This window comes from Lampetra fluviatilis, chromosome 17 (genome assembly GCF_964198595.1).
Source record: "Lampetra fluviatilis chromosome 17, kcLamFluv1.1, whole genome shotgun sequence".
Lineage (NCBI taxonomy): Eukaryota > Metazoa > Chordata > Hyperoartia > Petromyzontiformes > Petromyzontidae > Lampetra > Lampetra fluviatilis.
In genome coordinates, this window is record NC_136291.1 from 2,454,995 (window position 1) to 2,473,957 (window position 18,963).

The window sequence follows — 18,963 nt, forward strand, 5'->3', positions numbered from 1 at the left end:
CGTAGAGCGGTGGCCGCCCATGTGAGACCTTTGGGGGAACGGTGGCGCAGCCGTTCCCACACTCGCACTTTCACGCAGCACCAAAGACAAACACAAAGATCCCCCCCCCCCCCGTACAGCCTTGCCAGTGGTGCGAGCAAGAAAACCTGCGAAGGCTGGCACGGCACACGAGGGGGTGGGCGGCCAACACCACGCCCGGCCGTGTTTGTCTCACCAAATGGCCATGTTTACACATCGCTCCAGGTACTCATTTGAGGCCGAGTCGACCTAGAGCAGGCCCAGGACCGGTTCAGATAATCGTCACTGGCGTTAGTAGCCGTGAGCGGACTCGAACTCGGGTAAGCCCGGGTTCGCAGCGCAGCACTGCGCTCACCGTTGCACGACCGCTCTCCCGCACACAGAGCGCCACGCACCAATACACACGCGCTTATGGTGACCTCTGCGACCTCCAGCCACAATCCAAATCAGCCTCCAGCAGATAGAGAGCCTTGGCTGTGTCCGTGTGCGTGTGTCCGTGTGTGTGTGTCTGTGTGTGTGTTGTGGGGAGCGGTGGCGCAGCGGTTAGCGCGCCACGCTACGAACCCGGTTACCCGGGTTCGATTCCCGCTCACTGCCAACACCAGTGACGATTATCTGAACCATTTCTGGGCCTCCCCTAGGTCGACTCAGCCTGAAATTAGTACCCGGTGCGGGGTGTAAACATCGCCACTGGGGAGACAAAGGCGGTCGGGCGTGATGTTGGCCACCCACCCCCTCGTGTACCGTTCCGGCCTTTATAGGTGCTCGCTAACAGCACTTGCCCCTACAGTCTGTTCAGGCTATACGGGGGATCTTTATCTTTGTCTTTTGTGGGGAGCGGTGGCGTAGCGGTTAGCGCGCCGCGCTACGAACCCGGCGACCCGAGTTCGATTCCCGCTCACGGTCGACACCCGTGACCAATATCTGATCCGGTCCTGGGCCTCCCCCAGGGTCGATTCAGCCTCAAATGAGTACCTGCCTCGGCGTGTAAACATCGCCACTAGGGAGACAAAGCCGGCCAGACATGGTGCTGGCAACCCCCTCGTGCGCAGTGCTGACCTTCATAGGTGCTCGCTAACAGCACTTGCCCTAACAGTCTGTTTAAAGGGCTATATGGGGGGTCGTTGTCTTTGTGGCAATTTTAATGCAAATGAAATTGCACGTGTTTTCGCGTGCCTTTGTGTGTGTGTCTGTGTGTGTGTCTGTGTGTGTGCCTGTGTGTGTGTGTGTGCCTGTGTGCCTGTGTGTCTCTGCATGGCTGCGTTGTGCGTTCGCTTCAAGGCAGCCACCTATCAAAGCCCCACTGAGTTCCTCCTTGATTGGGACTTTGCACGGTGCATTTTAATTGGGATCGACCACGCGCTCAGGAAGTGTCAAACTTTAATTATAACAAAGAATTCCAACCCCCCCCCCCCCAAAAAAAAAAGAGTGCAGTAAGTAGCCCCCCCAACCCACACATAATTTTCTCTTCCCACTGAGACATTTGATAACCGAATCCCGGCGGCGATTGCCAAAGTTTCGCGATGCTCGCACGACTCGACGTCGGCTTCTTCTTCTTCTTCCAACCGGACACCCCGACGTGTTTTTCCAAGCGTGAGGCGCAGAGTGGCCGCGGTGTCACTGCGAGAATTCGACATTGAGAGACCGAGGCGGGCGCGCAGGGCCCTGGCGAGGAGGCGCCCCCCCCCCCCACGGCGCCTGTTAATTAGCGGGGCGCTTCGGGCGTTCCGTGGCGCAGCGAAGCGCGCCGCGCACGTGCCAAGTCGGACACCCCTTGTCACTGTCTCGTCTCTCTCTGTGTGTCTCTGTTGGTGTGTGTGTCTCTGTGTCTCAATCTCTCTGTGTCTCTCTCTCTGTGTCTCTGTCTCTCTCTGTGTGTCTCGTCTCTCTCTCTCTGCGTCTCTCTGTGTCTGTGTCTCGTCTCTCTCTGCGTCTGTCTCTGTGCGTCTGTTTGTCTCTCTCTGTGTGTCTCTCTGTCTCGTGTCTCTCTGTGTGTCTCTCTGTGTCTGTGTCTGTCTGTGTGTCTCGCTCTGTCTCTTTCTGTGTCTGTGTGTCTGTGTCTGCCTGTGTGTCTGTCACCGTGTGTCTTTCTGTGTCTGTCTGTGTGCCTGTGTCTTTGTCTATGTTTTTGTGTGTCTCTGTGTGTGTCTGTGCGTCTCGTGTGTCTCTCTGTGTCTGTGTATCTGTCTCTTTGTCTGTGTGTCTGTCTATGTTTTATGTGTGTCTCTCTGTGTCTGTCTCTGTGTCCGTGTATCTGTTTCTGCCTGTGTGTCTCTCTGTGTCTCTCTGTGTGTCTGTCTGTGTGTCTGTCTCCGTGTGTCTCTCTGTGTCTGCCTGTGTCTGCGTGTCTGTCTCTGTGTCTGTGTGTCTCTCTGCTGTCGTCTGCATCTGTATATCCCTCTCTCTCTCTCTCTCAGCCGATAACCAACTCAGATGTTGGAAGCTTAGCAGGATTTTTTTAGTGTTTATAAAGTGCTGGAATCGGTCGTTGTATTTCATTAACAGGCGACTTCAAGCAATGCATTGGCAGCCCTTCGTCGATGAACCCGTTGGATCAAAGTGGCCGCTGTTACATCTGGGCCACGATATGAATCAGGATCGGTTCGCTGAGCGGTCGCCACTGACGTTCGCCGGGGCTTGGAATCGAACTCTGCGCGAGACGCTTGGGAGATTAAGATTCGACGGCACAGGTGCGCTAACCACAGCGCCACCGCTCAACCCATGAAGCGATGTTAACGTGCACACCGATAAATCTGTCACTGCGCGCACACACACACACACTCTCTCTCGCTCGCTCCCCTCCCATTCAACTCAAACACTATTTAGCAAAGTTTAGCCAATTTGTTTGCGTGAGTCATTGAACGAGGGTTATTTGATCCGCGCGACCCGGTTGCGCAAACGTAATAAATTGTATTCAAAGCGTCTTCCCCTGAAAGGGAGCGCCAATTGTTTGACTCGCAGCGCCGGGTCACCGGCTCCGATATCGAATTCGCTTGCTTTCGTCGAGCTTAATTAGGCCACCGTGGCCTCTGCAGATCTCTGATCGGTGATTATGGAGACGGAGAGAGACGAGAGGAGGAGGAGAGGGAGGGAGGGGGTGGGGGGAGGGAGGGAGAAGGGGAGGGGAGGAGGGGGGATAGGGAGAAGGGGGGGAGGGGGAGGAGGAGGAGGAGGAGGAGGAAGGGGGAGGAGGATGGGGAGGAGGGGGAGAGGGGGAGGAGGGGGAAGAGGAGGGGGGTGAGGAGGAAGGGGGAGGAGGATGGGGAGGGGAGGAGAGGGTGGAGGAGGAGGGGGGTGGAGGAGGAGGGGGGGGGGGGTGAGGAGCAGGGGGGTAACTCACCGTGGTGGGTCCACAACTATTTATTTTGTAACCCCACGACGGCTGAGTACAGACACAAATGTGCAAGCGTTGAGCGGCCAGCAACTAACAGCACGATTGCAGTTGAATTCGGTAAGAAGTTAACACGCGCCCTGAAGTGAGCGAGGTCACTGCTGCAGGAGCAATGCACGTCTATGGGCAAAGCTACTCGGGGGGCAATGCTATTCTATAGGCAATGTTAGTCTACGGACAAGGTTAGTCTATGGACAATGTTAGTCTATTGGCAATGTTAGTCTATGGGCAATTTTAGTGTATGGGCAATGTTAGTCTATGGGAAATGTTTTCTCTGGGCAATGTTAGTCTACGGATGCGATGTAGGCTATGGTCCAGGCCAGCGGGCACAACAACCCCTCCTGTAGATTAAGTCGCCTGATGCTCGTCATCGATAGTCGATTGTGACGTCACGCGCACGTCTCCATTGCACGCGGTCGACGGGAGTCGTCGAACCGAACCGTTGGCGCGCCTCTTCTCCTCCGCGTGGCGCCGATCGCCTCGCTCTGCGCGTGTCGGGATGATTCCTGGGGGATCGTCGCCCCCTCGCGGGCACGCGCTGCACAGCAGCAACAGCAGCAGCCGTGAATTCACTCGGCAAGATTCAGCATCATCAGTCATCATCAGCAGCAGCATCATCATCAACCACCACGAGCGTCATCATCAGTAGTCGTGATCTAGCCGCTGCCGGATGAAAGGCCTTTTGGAGGAGACCTAAAATGCAGTAGTGGATTGATCATGACTGATGATGATTATGATTGCTATCATTCGATTATTTCACTTGTTTATCCAGAGAGGCCTCACTGAGTCTCAAAACTCTCGTTTAGGAGGGTCCTGCCAAGTTCACCTACCAAGATGCTGCTACTTTGTGTAATTCAAATTGAGTTATTTGCAAATATATAACACATTCCTGCGGAGGGAGCTGATAGGAACGTTGGGTTGCTCGGTCAATGGCCAGGGTCAACGGCGGCGTGGTGTATTCCGCAAATATGCCCGACTGTGAGGGCGGGCACAAGCCTGCGTGAGTAGGTTAAACGTTGAGTTTTATAAGGGCACCACGGGGTGACCAGCCCCTCCCCACCCAGCCCCACCCCTCCCACCCCCACCCAGCCCCACCCTCCTCACCCAGCCCCTCCCCACCCTCCCCACCCACCCAGCCCCTCCCTACCCTCTCCACCCAGCCCCTTTCCACTCTCCCCTCCCCACCCAGCACCTCCCTCCCCACCCAACCCCTCCCTGCACGACGGACACAATAATCCCCTGTGGGCTGGTGTAACCAGGAGGATCCTACCAGTATTATTACTTGTATTCGTATCATTGCGATGCGCTTGCCCAATACCATTTACATTGCTTCCAGCTGATTTGAATCGGCTGCAGTCCCTCCAACATGCGATGCCAAAGACGCCACCTCGCCCAATGGACGGGTTCGCTCTGTCAGAAATGCCACCGTTGGCTTCTGCCACGGCGGTCCCCTGCAGCGATCGAGAGCTCTCAGTTGGAGAGGAGAGACGTCGGCTTGCGGCCTCTTCTCGATCCCCGAATTCGGGCAGCAAATCTGAGCAGCAGCGGCCTCGGTTGGCGGTCGACGTTCGAAGCGAGGACTGCGGCCACTCAAAGGAATGTTGCCGTGCCCCTGGACACCCCCTACCCCCCCCACGCCCACGTGATCCGTGGATCAAACGAATCACTCGAGACGCCGGGACTGGATATGCCGGCTGAGAGCAGTCGATGCGAATGTTGTCGCAAGAGGTCACAAGTTTGGCGCAGTGGTCCTTCGCTGACTATGCGTGGTGAATGAACGAATTAACGAATTAATTTCATTCTCTTCCTCTCCCCCCATCGCCCCTCTCCACTCCGTCCCGTTCCTCCCCTGTAGCTCTCTCGCGTGTGACCCCCCATGGTGACCTCTGTTACGCTTACTCTCATTCCTCTACCCCTTGCACCGCCCCTGCCATCTAAATCACTCTCTTGTTGTTACCGCTTTAAAAACTCTGTTGTGGAGCGCCTTGAGCTAAGGCGCTCTACAAATGTGAAATACGATCAGAGTTGATTTTGTTTGTCGCTATGGGAGGGAACGAGCGAAGGCGGAGATGATAAATGCCATTTAGTCGGTCAATCAAATCCAATTGGTCAGACATTCGATGGCAGGACCCTCCTGAAACACCAAGCAACTTGGCAATTCTACCCGCGCGAAGAATGAAAACAATATATTTCCATATGTTTTTAAGCATATGAATTGCATTTTTATTTTGCGTGTCTTTGTAAAAGACGTTGTATAATCAACATGCTTACGGTTACAAAACAGCCGGTATCGTTAAATTGCACGGACCGCGACATCAACAATGTAACAGATCTTTTATCGATTATCTGGACACGGATAAGCATGGTGACCCATTTATCGATACCCCATTGATTTAGTCAAATACTTCCCTTCCAAAGTTTCTGAACGACTTTAATGCATGCACTGTGTTGAGATTGTTGGCAGACACGTATTGAATTCGAAAGACGATGTTATACATTATTGGTTCTTTCGGTAAAGTCACGTAGAAGGGAAACAATTAAATAATACAAATATAAAACAATACAATTCTCACGTTTCGATTGCAACACAAGCAATCATCATCAGGTGTGAAAACCACAGCAAAAACATTTTAAAGAAGTAGTTTTCACACCTGATGATGATTGTTTGTGTTGCAATCAAAACGTCGTGAGAATTTTATCGTTTTATATATTTTTAATGTTTTATTGTTTCCCTTCTACGTGACTTTACCGAAAGAACCCAGAATATGAATCCTTGCAGTCACGAAAGCTTTAATTAACGATGTTATATTTCACTCCTCTCGATATTTCTCCATATTATTAATTTGTTTAGCTCACTGAATGTCTCGCCCAATGGAGGGCCCCTCCGCCAGCAGTGACGCGAGCAAAGCTATTGCAGGGCTGCGCCTTTAACTATGTCGTGGCGTTGGGGTATCTATAAATGGATCACTGTGTGATTTACGAGTTATCGGCTTTAGCGCCACACTCTTTAGGAAAGTGTCCGAACAAAAGAAGAAATAACAAAGTCTCTGCGAAACATACGATTTAATATTTGAACTCAGCAGCCTTCACAAACATCGGGGTAAGGCCTTTGCTCGGAAGCTAGGCTCAAAAAATATAAAACGTTAAACTACAAATACAATTTTGATTTAAAGCTTTCGTGACTGCAGGGATTAATATTCTTGGTTCTTTCGGTAAAGTCACGTAGAATTTCTTTTTATTGTTTTATGTTTATATTATTTTATTATTTCCCTTCTACGTGACTTTACCGAAAGAACCAAGAATACGAATACAATTTCGAGAGTTTGGTCGGAAATTTTGAGCGGCTCAAATTGGTAAAAGTGTTTTGTTGTTGTTGTTGGATGTTATGATTTGATTTCATGTTTAGATTTCACACACTTCCAAGCCCCCCAGGTAAAACATCCGTAATCCAATGTGCAAAATCTCAAGAGGAACACTCAAATGTGCTCCTAAATGATTTTCTTCGCGTGTGGAGGCTCACAAATGCGAACATTAAAATACATGTATGTTATAATTTTGAACCTAAATTTAACATTTAGATCGCTCAACATTGAAAACATGCAAAGCCTAAATTCCGTGGGCCTTTATTCACGATGTACAATTTTTACCTTTTTTTCCTGGGGATGTTTTTCTTTAATTTGGAGGTGGAGGGGTAGGTGGGACAATATCGTAAATTCTAGTGGAGAGGTTTTAAATCTGATTTCGCATTTTGATTCACAACCCGTCCAAACATCTCGATGTCAAGTTCCATACGTCTCGATTCAACGAAAAAACAACGTTTTTAAAACGTTTGGCAACCTCCACCCCCCGAAAAAAAATGTAAAAAAAAAAAAATTCGAGTCGACTATGTGCGGGCCAAATTGCAGCTTCCTAAGCCATCCTACAGAACATCATTAGGATTTACATAACCCACTCATTTACGATACTATATTTATTATAATCTATATAACTATTACACTCTTTATTTGGTCATCCTGCAGCTGCGTTAACATTTGGTGCACAAGCACAATTAACGATGAACAACAACTCAACGCATCCGTCAATAACACAGTGGCTTTCAAGAAATATATACATAATAAAGGACCAGTGCCCGTAACGTCGCCTGTTTATATAAATATACATACTTCTGTTAAGGCCACACACGGTGTTATTAACTAATGTGTTGAGTCATTATATATATAATTATGATCAGTGATGGATGAAGCTAGTGCGGGGCCTGTAGCATCTGTTATTAAGGGGCCCTAAAAAAAAAACATAAATATTAAAACACAATGTTTAACTTGCATAGTAAAGTAATTGTATTTTTTTCATTTGCTATACAGCCAGATAATACGACAAATCGCTAACCTTAAACACCCAGTCGTTCATAAAAGTTGAAGGCAGTATAGTACTATAGTAATAGAGCAAGTGCAGAATCACTGAACCGGAATTGATAGCTTGAAAGCATTTAGCGCGGGGGCCCTTGAAAGTGCGGGGTCCGTAGCTACTACACATGCAGCTACTACACATGCAGCTACTACACATGCAGCTACTACACATGCAGCTACTACACATGCAGCTACTACACATGCAGCTACTACACATGCAGCTACTACACATGCAGCTACTACACATGCAGCTATTACACATGTAGCTACTACACATGCAGCTACTACACATGCAGCTACTACACATGCAGCTACTACACATGCAGCTACTACACATGCAGCTACTACACATGCAGCTACTACACATGCAGCTACTACACATGCAGCTACTACACATGTAGCTACTACACGTGTAGCTACTACACATGCAGCTACTACACATGCAGCTACTACACATGCAGCTACTACACATGTAGCTACTACACATGCAGCTACTACACGTACAGCTACTACACATGTAGCTAATACACATGCAGCTACTTTTACTACTAGGATAATCCGGGACTGATTGTGACTGAAGTAACATTACAATTCTACGCCGTTATGAAACGAAGTCGAGTTATTTTTTTATGTATCGCTGTGCATTGTAGCGCCTCTAGAGGCTGCAACGGTTGGTCGCGTCGATCAAATTCATTCGTGGGGCGAGTTTGTGCGTACCCTACACAGTATGTTGAACTTCTTTCGCACCGTACGTCGCCCGTCGTGCCAATCGGAGTAGGAAAACTACGTACGGTAGTAGATTCTTGAGCCGTGAGGGTTATTTATAGTATATCATGGCGGACAATTGTGGCAGCAGCAGCAGTCGTGAGTGAGGGGTCATCCATTTAGTACGTACGCATGGAGGGGGAGGGGGGTTCACCCAAACGCGTACGCTTGCGTATGGGCGGTCTACTGACAATGTGCGTACGCATAGGACACGGGGGGGGGGGGGTGAAGCCTCGATAATAATTAGTCTACATTGGCCTTCAAATCAGTTAGATAGTCCGGCGGTGGACTATCTGTTTGCCTAAACACGTGAATATTATTAAGCCTTGATCGTTTCTGCGTGGATTAAATATCGGCCGTTCTATAGGATTCTGGGGTGGGGTGGGGGGTGCGTCAGGCGTGGGTACGCAGGTGGGGGGGGGGGGGGTGTAAAAAGTCCGCGTGCGTACAGGGAGAGGGGGGAAGAGGTCATGTTTTGACAGATTTTTGCGTACCAACTAAATGGATGGCCCCTGATGCGTGCTTCAGGGGCTATCCATGCCAATGTCGAGGTCCTTGCTGCTTGCCACGATGGGAGGGCTTCAGCAGAGAGCGAGTTCGTGTCGTTTTGCTGTTCCTCCTCCTATGTTGAATAAGCGTAGACTACATTGGTTTACAACATCGTTTTTTTGGGGTTACAACGCGTTAATATAAATGTGTCGCTAAACCTGCCACCACCACCCGACACAGCCAACTAGTAAGGTTTGTCACGGAAACAGAAAATGCCAATTTGGCTACTAGTACAGCACACCGGTGTGTTGGAGAGCCAAGCCACAACATTTACAATCTGAGTACGACGTCTCGCCAGGACTTACAACCAGCATGATCACAACTAACTAGAGTGGTTTACAACATGCTAAATAGTTTGGGTTGCATGGACACAGTCGCCCCACTGTGGCTTGTCTTTAACGTATTTCTTCATCTATGTATCTCGGAGTCTCTATGGCTCTCTATGGGTTTACGATACGGCCCAAAGTTTGGATTTCATGACCAAAATTACACTGCTGTTGCTTGTCTTAAAATCATCCCTCTGAGTCTCTACGTATCTATATGTGTCCTTGTATCTCTGTGGCTCTCTAAGTATGTCTATGGGTTATCTATGGGTCTCTACGCGTCTCAATGGATGAACTTTCTATATATAGTCCATAGTTTGGGTTGCATGGCCAAAGTCGCACTACCGTGGCTCGCGCCTTTAATTGTCCAGTCAGCAAGGGGAGATGTGGTGCGCATCGCCCTGTTGATGTTGTGATGCGGTCGGGAGTTGCACCAGCCGTGTCTTCGAGGAGGAGGAGGAAGAGGCATGTTGTCGAAGCGAGCAGGATGTTTGGGGTCTCGAATGAGGAGTTCGCTCTGGATGTCCGCGCTGTCTCCACTCGGTCGTCTCCTCTGTTCGTACAGCAGCGGCAGCGCGAGCCCAGCAGGTGGATCGGGAATTGAGTGGGGTGCGTAGCGCAGTGCTCTAGCCGAGACAAAGATCCCCTCGATAGCCTTAACAGAATGTTGGAGCAAGTGCTGATAGCGAGTAGCACATATGAAGGCCGGCACGGCACACGAGGGGGTAGCCAACACCACGCACGACCGCCTTTGTTCGCGAGAAACGATGTTCACACACCGTACCAGGTACTCATTTGAGGCTGAGTCGACCTAGGGGAGACCCAGGACCGGTTCAGATAATCGTCACCGGTGTTGGTGGCCGTGAGTGGAAATCGAAGGTTGCCGGGTCCGTAGCGCAGCGCGCTAACCACTGCGCCAAACACCACACAGATACACGAGTGGGGTGGGTGGTCACACCACGCCCGGCCGCCTTTGTCTCCCTAGTGGCGATGTTTGCAAATCGCACCAGGTGCTCATTTGAGACTGAGTCGGCCTCAGGACCGGCTCAGATATTATCGTCACTGACGTTGGCCGTGATCGGAAATCGAACTCGGGTCGCCAGGTTCGTAGCGCAGCCTACCACAGTCCGTTCGCGAACACCACTGCTCACCCCACACGGAGAAGCCGGTGGTGTTTCCCACACCCAGTACTGATGTTTACACAGCACCGCAGGGGTCCCCCGCTTCGTGGCGGCGCAAGCCGAGCAGTGTGCGGAGTGACGGCGGAGGCGATCACGACCTCTTGCCCGGCGTGCCGGACAGACTGTTGAGCAGACTCTCCAGCGTGGCGCGGATCGAGGTGTAATTCGCCTTGCGGCCGTTCGCCGGTCTCGTCGGATCATCGCTGCCGGCCGCGGCGTTCAGAGCTCGAGTCACGCCCTGCCGCTGCCGCTGCTGCTGCTGCTGCAGCTGGGAATTCGTGCTGCCCCGGCTGCCCCCGCCACCGCTGCTGCCCTCGCAATCCGACCTCAAGTCCACGAGGCTCTGGTGGCGGATGAACTTCGTCCCAGCCGCGGCGGAGGGCAGCACGTGCAGGGGCAGCGGCAGCGGCGAGCGGAGGTCGTCGGGGCTTCGGCGTCGTTTCTCCTCGGTCTGCGTGCCCGCGTCGCGCTTGGCAACGGATCTGCTGCCCAACACTTCTGCCACTGCCGCTGATGGTGGTGGTGATGATGATGATACAGCTGCTGATGATGATGCTGCTGCTGTTGCCGTAGCTGCTGCTGCTGCTGCTAGAACCGCTCGTGCGATCGCTGCTGACCTTTCTATTGTTATGAATTGTGCCCCTGCTGGTGATGATGACGACGGGGATGCTGCTGCTGCTGCTGCAACCGCCGGCGGCGGCGATGACATCGCTGTTGAACTTTGCGATCCGGTGACTTTCTCTGCCGTCACGACGTCGCCCGCACCCCGACTCGACCCCTCCTGCAGCGGGTCGCGGTTGCCGCAGAAGCGACACACGGAGCCGCTTGGCTCCTCGGGATGTGCGTGCGCGTACGCTTCGGCGAGCCACTCGTCGGTGACTCGGCGCGGAGGGGCAGCGACGCTGCGTCCGTCGAGGGCTCCTCCCGCGCCGTCGGCCAGTTTCAGGTGGAGGTCCGTGAGGCTGTGTCGGTGGTTGAGGAGGTGAAGCTGCGGCTGCAGGGAGTTCTTGTCGAGACGGAGTCCACGCTGCGCCATGAGACGCGGCCAGCGTTCGCCCGCGATGACCGCGTCCACAAAGCCCGCGTGACCGAGGCGGTCGGTCCGCTCGGGAGTCGGGAGTCGAACTCCCACGGGCTCGACTGCGAGGTCATGGCCTGGCACCTGTTGGTGGCGGTGTTGGTGGTGATAAATCGTGATCATGATGATGATGCTGGCAACAGCAATGATGGTAATGACAACGCAGACAATTATGACTATGATGATGATGGTAATGATGATGGTCAGGATGGTGAGCACGGTAATTATATTGATGATGACGATGATGGCCATGATGATGATGATGGTCATGATGGTGACCACGATGATGATTTTGATGATGACGATGATGATGGTCATGATCATGATGATGGTCATAATGGTGACTACGATGATGATGATGATGATGGTCAATATGATTCTAATGGTCACAATGATGTTGGTCATGAGGATGATGGTCATGATGATGACCACAATGATGATGATGGTCATGATGATGACCACAATGATGATGATGGTCAAGATGATGATGGTCATGATGGTGACTACGATGATGATGATGGTCAAGATGATGCTAATGGTCATAATGATGATGGTCATGATGATGATGGTCATGATGATGACCACAATGATGATGATGGTCAAGATGATGATGGTCATGATGATGATCATGACGATAACGACAAATGCTGACGTTGATGATGGCAACGGCGACGCACCTGCGGCAGCAGCGAGTAGGCGGGCGGCGGGGATGGCGGCAGGGCCTCGTGCCCCTCCTCGGCGAGAGACGCCACCGCCTCCGACTGCGCGTAGAGGTGGCGGAACTCGTCCGAGTAGAGGGCGCACGCCTCGCCCGCCAGCACGACGAGCGAGCAGCGGTTCAGCGAGCCGTCGCTCCACGTGTAGCTGCAAAGACAACGACCCCCCCCCCCCCCCACCACCACCCACCCGCCATATAGCCCTAATTAGAATCAGATGTATTTATACTGGGGGAATCCGATTAGCTATAAAGCTCTATTTGGGTCACAGGTTGTCCAGTCGGGGCACGGGGTCAGAAGGTCACAACGACAAATAATAGGAAAAAACATGACAGGGGTGCAAAGTATAGGAAAGGGAAAACGAATCACTTACAAATATATACGACGAAAAAAGTAACTTACTTTTTTTTTTATCTTACCAGGTAAAGCCCTCCGAGCAATTAGCTTAGTTTTCAGAAGCGACCTGGTCACAAATGATAGCTCAACAAAATGGCTTATGATGTGCAAATGGACACGCACTTGTTAGGGCAAGTGCTGATTTCGATTAGCACCTATGAAGGCCCGCACGGCACACGAGGTGGTGGGTGGCCAACACCGCGCCTGGCCGCCTTTGTCTCCCTAGCGGCGATGTGTGCACGCCTCACCAGGCACCGTACACATTTTGAGGCTGAGTCGAGCTAGGGCAGGGCCAGGACCGCTTCAGATATTAGCTGCCGACTTTATTGCGGGAATCGAACTCGGGACTCCACCGGGTTCGTAGCGCAGTGCACTAACCACAATGCCCACCGCTCCGCACATCACGTAGTTGCCACGTGCACAGTTGACCTACGCACTACAGCTGGACATTGACTCGCGGGCCCCGTGTTGACTTTACTCTGTGCCGCACAGAGACATCAACCACCGGGGGGGGGGGGGTTCCCCTCGGCGAGACTACAGCGAGGGGATTGGAATCGCCGAGGCGTTGTGGTGCCCTATAGACGGCAAGAACATTTATTAATATCCTTAGCATCGCTAGAGAATTGCCATCATAAGCATCATCGTCATCGTCATTACGCCATCATTCTCACCACCATCGTCATCTTCGTCGGCGTCGTCATCACTATCCCCATTATCGTCATTGTTGAAGTCATCATCACCATCGTCACCGAGATCGTAATCACCATCGTCAGCACCATCATTGTAATCGTTATCATCATTATCATCGATATCATCGTCATCATGATAGGTATCATCATAATCGTTGTCGTCATCGTTACCATCGTCATCATAATCGTCACAATGATCACGATGGTGGCGCGCACACTCCTATGTGCCCGTGACCACGGACGCGGTTGACTGCATACGTTGCGAAAGAATACGATCATCGTTATATGATCCTCGCTATCATCATCATCATCACCATCGTTATAATAATTTTCATCATCGTCGTCCTGATCCTTATCATCATCATCATACTCGTCGTCATTATCATCGTCATCATGATCGTCACAATGATCACGATGACGTAGCCGCACACCCACCCGTATGTGCCCGTGGCCACGAGCGCGCAGTCCGCCACGAGGAAGCTCTCGCGCACGCGGCCCGTGGCGCGCGCCCCCGAGCGCGTGACGAAGCGGAGGCCGCTCAGGGTGCGGATTCGGACGAACTGGAGGGGGGGAGGGGGGAGGGGGGGAGAGGTTGGTATGGGAAATGAGACAGCTCCGATTAGCACGGTTGGCTACGTATGGTGCGAAAGAAGTTCAACATACGTACCGAAAATTAGGGAGAGTTAAGAGGCGTGGAGAGGGATTCGTCAATCGGCGGCATCGTTTAGCATTGTCGTTATCAATCAACATCGTTATCTTTATTATCAACATCCAATCATCCTCGTCTTCATCATTCAATCATCATCATCATCTGGCGATGTTTACACACCGCACCGGCGACTCATTTAAGGCTGAGTCAACCTATGCCGCCGCTGAGACACATTATAGACAAATGCAAAGATCCCTCATATAGCCTTAACAGACTGTTGGGGCAAGTGCTGTTAGCGAGCACCTATGAAGGCCGGAACGGCGCACGAGGGGGTGGGTAGCCAGCACCACGCCCGACCGCTTTTGTCTCCCTAGTGGCGATATTTAAACATCGCACCAGGTACTCATTTGAGGCTGAGTCGACCTAGGGGAGGCCTAGTTCCGGTTCATAAAATCGTCACTGGTGCTAGCCGTGAACGGGAATCGAACTCGGGTCGCCAGGTTCGTAGCGCGGCGCACTAACCGCTACTCTTCCACGCAGGTGTACACACACACACACAGACACGGCTACGCCTCGCTGATGATCACCTTTTGCGCGAGGAGCGGCGCTCGCGCCCGCGTGCACGCGCGCAGGAAGGCGGGGAGCGACGCGCCCTCCACGAGCGCGTACACGGGCACGCGCCGACGCGCCGCGTCCAGGAGCTCGCGCAGGATCGTGGGGTCAGAGGGCGACCTGCACACGAGAGCCAGTACCTATGTAGTCCCACGGGGGTGGGGGGGAGTCGAGAATTGGGGGGGGGGGCAGAGACGTGTAAACGTGATGCTTATCTCGACACGCGCATCTAGAAATGTGCACATGGTCCAAAAGTCAGGACACACAGAGTTATTGTTATACAGCGTGGCCCAAAAGTCAGGACACATGGGAAGAATTTTATATTGACATAGGGTTACTTAATTTATTTTAACAAATACTCAAACGGGCTTGCATTGACTTTAACATATGATGCATTAGCTCTCTTTAGAAATTAATTTAGGACTCATTTAATAGAAAAGGTTTCAGGTGTAATATTTGAACATTCATCAATTATGTTTTGTTTCAATGCATTTAGGGTTCCTGGTCGAGTTTTGTCGAAACGACGACTTTTAGGTGAGCCCGCAAGAATAATATACAAATAGCGATAATAACAGATCAAGTATTAACTTAAAGAATAAACAGTTCATATGTGTTCACATCAGTTTTAACAAGAATTAAATAAGCCTCTGTGCCGTGACGTTTGGGTCATCCTGCGTATATCTGAAATCAGCCCAAGCCTCTAGTAAATCACGTGACTGGTGTGTGTGGCCAGCCCCACTTTGAATCCCTCCCCTCTCATCCATACATCTCCCGATCTAAATCAAATCAAGCCTCCCGTGCACAGCGTGACTTCTGTGCTTGGCCACCCCCACTCTGAACCCCTCTCCCGCTGTGAAAGCAGCAGCGGCAGCGTGAAGACCCTGACGCAGCATCCCCCTCCTCTCTCTCACACTTGTTCGTGATGTGCACGTCTTCTTCGAACGCTGGGGAGCCGGAAAGGCCCTCTGCACCAGCGTGGACGGCACCCTCGTGTTCACCTTCTGAAGCGCTCGCTCGTCACCGTGGCGTGCGCGATGACACGACAACCACGTGACTTTTCTTTCGTTTTGTGCGCGGTGCTTTCAGCGCCACAGCGCGTCGATTTGTAACGATTTGTAACGTTTGTTTTCTTTTGTTTGCTGGTGACTGTATTTCATATTGAAATCGCCTCCAGTGCTTTTGCTGCTGGCGGCAATAAAAGTTGTTGAAAAGTCAAGTCTCTCCTCGTCTCCCCTGATCCCCGTGCCCCCGTTTCTGCGCTCCTTCTCCATCCTCTCATCTCCTACTCCTCGTCTCCCCCCCCACCACGCATCGCATCCCCGACTCTCTCGACTCCCCCTTGCCGCGCCGTGTCGCCCCGGGTACGCGGCGTGATTCGTCACGTTGTGTACGACATGTCAAAGCGATGTCCGTCACACTTACTTAAACGTCTCATGCACGTGACCGTTATCCACAACGTCATTATTATCATCATGATCGCCAACATCGTCATCATCATGAAACGACATCGACCATAATCATAATAAATCATCGTCAATTATCATATATTAATCATCGTCGTTACTATTACCAACATCAACCCCACCGTCATTACCACCATCATTCTAACCCTCCTCATCATCATCCGTCATACACATTTGTCATCAGCACCATCATCAGAATCATCACCACTACCACCCACATCATAAATTATCACCATCATCAAAATAATCATCATCATTAATGAACAACAGCACCATCATTGACACCACGACACATAATAGTGTTGGTCCTGGTGGTGGTTGTGCCTGACGATTGGAAAGGGGTGGTGGTGGTAGTGGAGGTGGAGGTGGTAGTTGTGGTGGTGCGTCACAATGGCAAAGTGCTGGTGGTGGTCGTGTTGGTAGTGGTAGTGTTGGTGTGCACAGGCTACCGTGTCTGGTCCCACCGTTCGACAATGACTCCAACAATTTGGTCGAACTGCCCCTAATCCATATCGAGTGGCCGGTTTGAAAAAGCCCCCCCCCCCTGGTGGAACAACGCGATGTCGTGTCACGCTCCACCTCACCGTGCGAGCTGCCCTGATGAGCCTGAGCACAGCTTCTCTGCAGTTGGGCTCCTCGTCGCGAGCTCTGGGCGTGAAGCGCACCTCCACTCGCGGACCCGCAGGGCCTCTGACGCCGAGACCCGGGCCCACCGCGCCGTCCATCACTCCGGCCATCGCCATCGCTTCGTCGACTGGAATGCCCAGCCGCCTCCACGACCTCGCCTGCATCAGCTGCTGATGATGCTGCTGCAGCTGTAGATGTTGCAGCTGCTTCTGCGGCTGCAGCAGCAGCTGATGATGATTGATGAGGTCTCTTTCATCCGGCCATCCGAGGTCGAGCATTGGCGGCTCCAGATCGGACATCTGCGGAAAGTAGGTGAGCGACCGCGCGTCTTCCAATGTCCTGCCCGCCTTATCTTCGTGACCAACGTAACCGGGACGTCCCACTCCTCTCTCCTGCTGCTGTTCCTCGTCCTCATCCTGGCAATGCTGCAATGGTGACACCTCCACGCTGGCGAGGATGGCCTCCATCTCGTCGTCGTCGAGGAAGTCCTCCGCACCTTCCCGCTCCACCATCGAGCGGTAAGCGAGGATGCCTCCGCTGAGGAGGGCCTCCAGGGCCAGTCGCTGGTCTTCCCTGTACGAGTCCTCGGCTTCCCGACGAAGGACGCTCATGTGCTGAGTCCCCCAATCCTCCAGCTGCTGAGACTGTGCGGCCATGGCTGATCGGCTGAGCCTGGGGTGGTTTGATGAAATGGCCTTCCGTGATATATAAAACAAAAAGTGCCACCAAGTATTGGCCAAAGGGGGGGGAGGGAGAGGGGCTATCAAAATTGAGCGTTCGGTTTGAGAGGAGAGGTCCCCTTGTCGAAAATTTTGAGATCAAAATTGGCCGGCCAAGTTTTGGCGGACAAAATAATGACGCGGCCGCTTCGAGAGAAAGATATTACCTCGCCTGTTGTCAAGCAATGAGGCCAACAGTTGGCCAAGCTGTCCTGGCAACCGACTCTTTAATTAAGCAATCAATGAATTAATTCACGAGTTCGGTGATTCTATGGAACGTATACGAAAAAAAGAGACGTTGGTTTAAGTAAAAGCAATGTACCAAACAGAGCACACCACGAGGTTTCCGACCACGTAACACGGCTCGGGTCCTCTGAGAATTCTAAACAAACACATCCAGGTAGATCTTTATGAAGTCGGCTTGCGCGAACGTCCGACTCGTCAGGCCACGCGCACCGGAGTAACTTCGGAGCGAGTCTGAGAGGTGATGTCACTCGCGAAGCTCTCGGGAGAGTAATTTTGAGTTCTTGACTCAGCGTGCGTTTCTCTCTCGTTCTATCTCTCTCTCTCTGTGCCCTGCCCTTGCCACCCTCCCCTCCCCCCACCTATCTAGCTCTCTAGACAGCGTGGGTACGCGAAGACTCAAACTCTCCCGGCCGCCGTCAGGCATGTGGGGACACGAGAGGCGCGGGAGGAATGCGCGCGCCACACGCACGAGTCGACGGAGAGCGGAGCGCGCGCGTTCGTAGCAAGGAATTCGAGGTGATGGCACGGGGGGGGGGGGGTGCTGGATAGGGGAGAGAGCTTGGAGGTTCGGAGTTGAACGTTAGTGGCAAGAGGAGTGGCGATGTGTCTCTTGTCGGTATCAAGATGATTCTAGATTTGAAGCTTTCGTGACAGCAAGGATTCATACTCATAGGTTGTTTTTCTTTACTTGATACAGCAATCGTGCTGTGACGGTTCCACATGAAGACGGAAGCTTGTGTTGCCTCTGAAACGTCGTGATTTTTTATTTTACTTTTATTAATTTTAATTATATTTTTTACCTACGTGACTTTACCGAAAAAAACTAAGAGTAGGTATCAAGATGGTCAATAATTGGCTTTAGCCATCCCGGCAGCAATAATGATGTGGTAACATGTTCGAACACCAAATAGACCCCACCTATTGCAAGGCATTATCAAGTATGCATTCACCACACATCGTGCTCGTGGTAGCACATGCAATCAAGCGCGCTTTGATAATAATGTGTGCATTGTCCTTGGAACTCATTGGCCTACACCAGAGACAGCCTCCTTTAAGGCTTCATCTCACTGGTGAGAACGCCAAACGTCGAACAGCACGAAGACAACGCAGATATCGAAGGGTTAATATCTCGGGT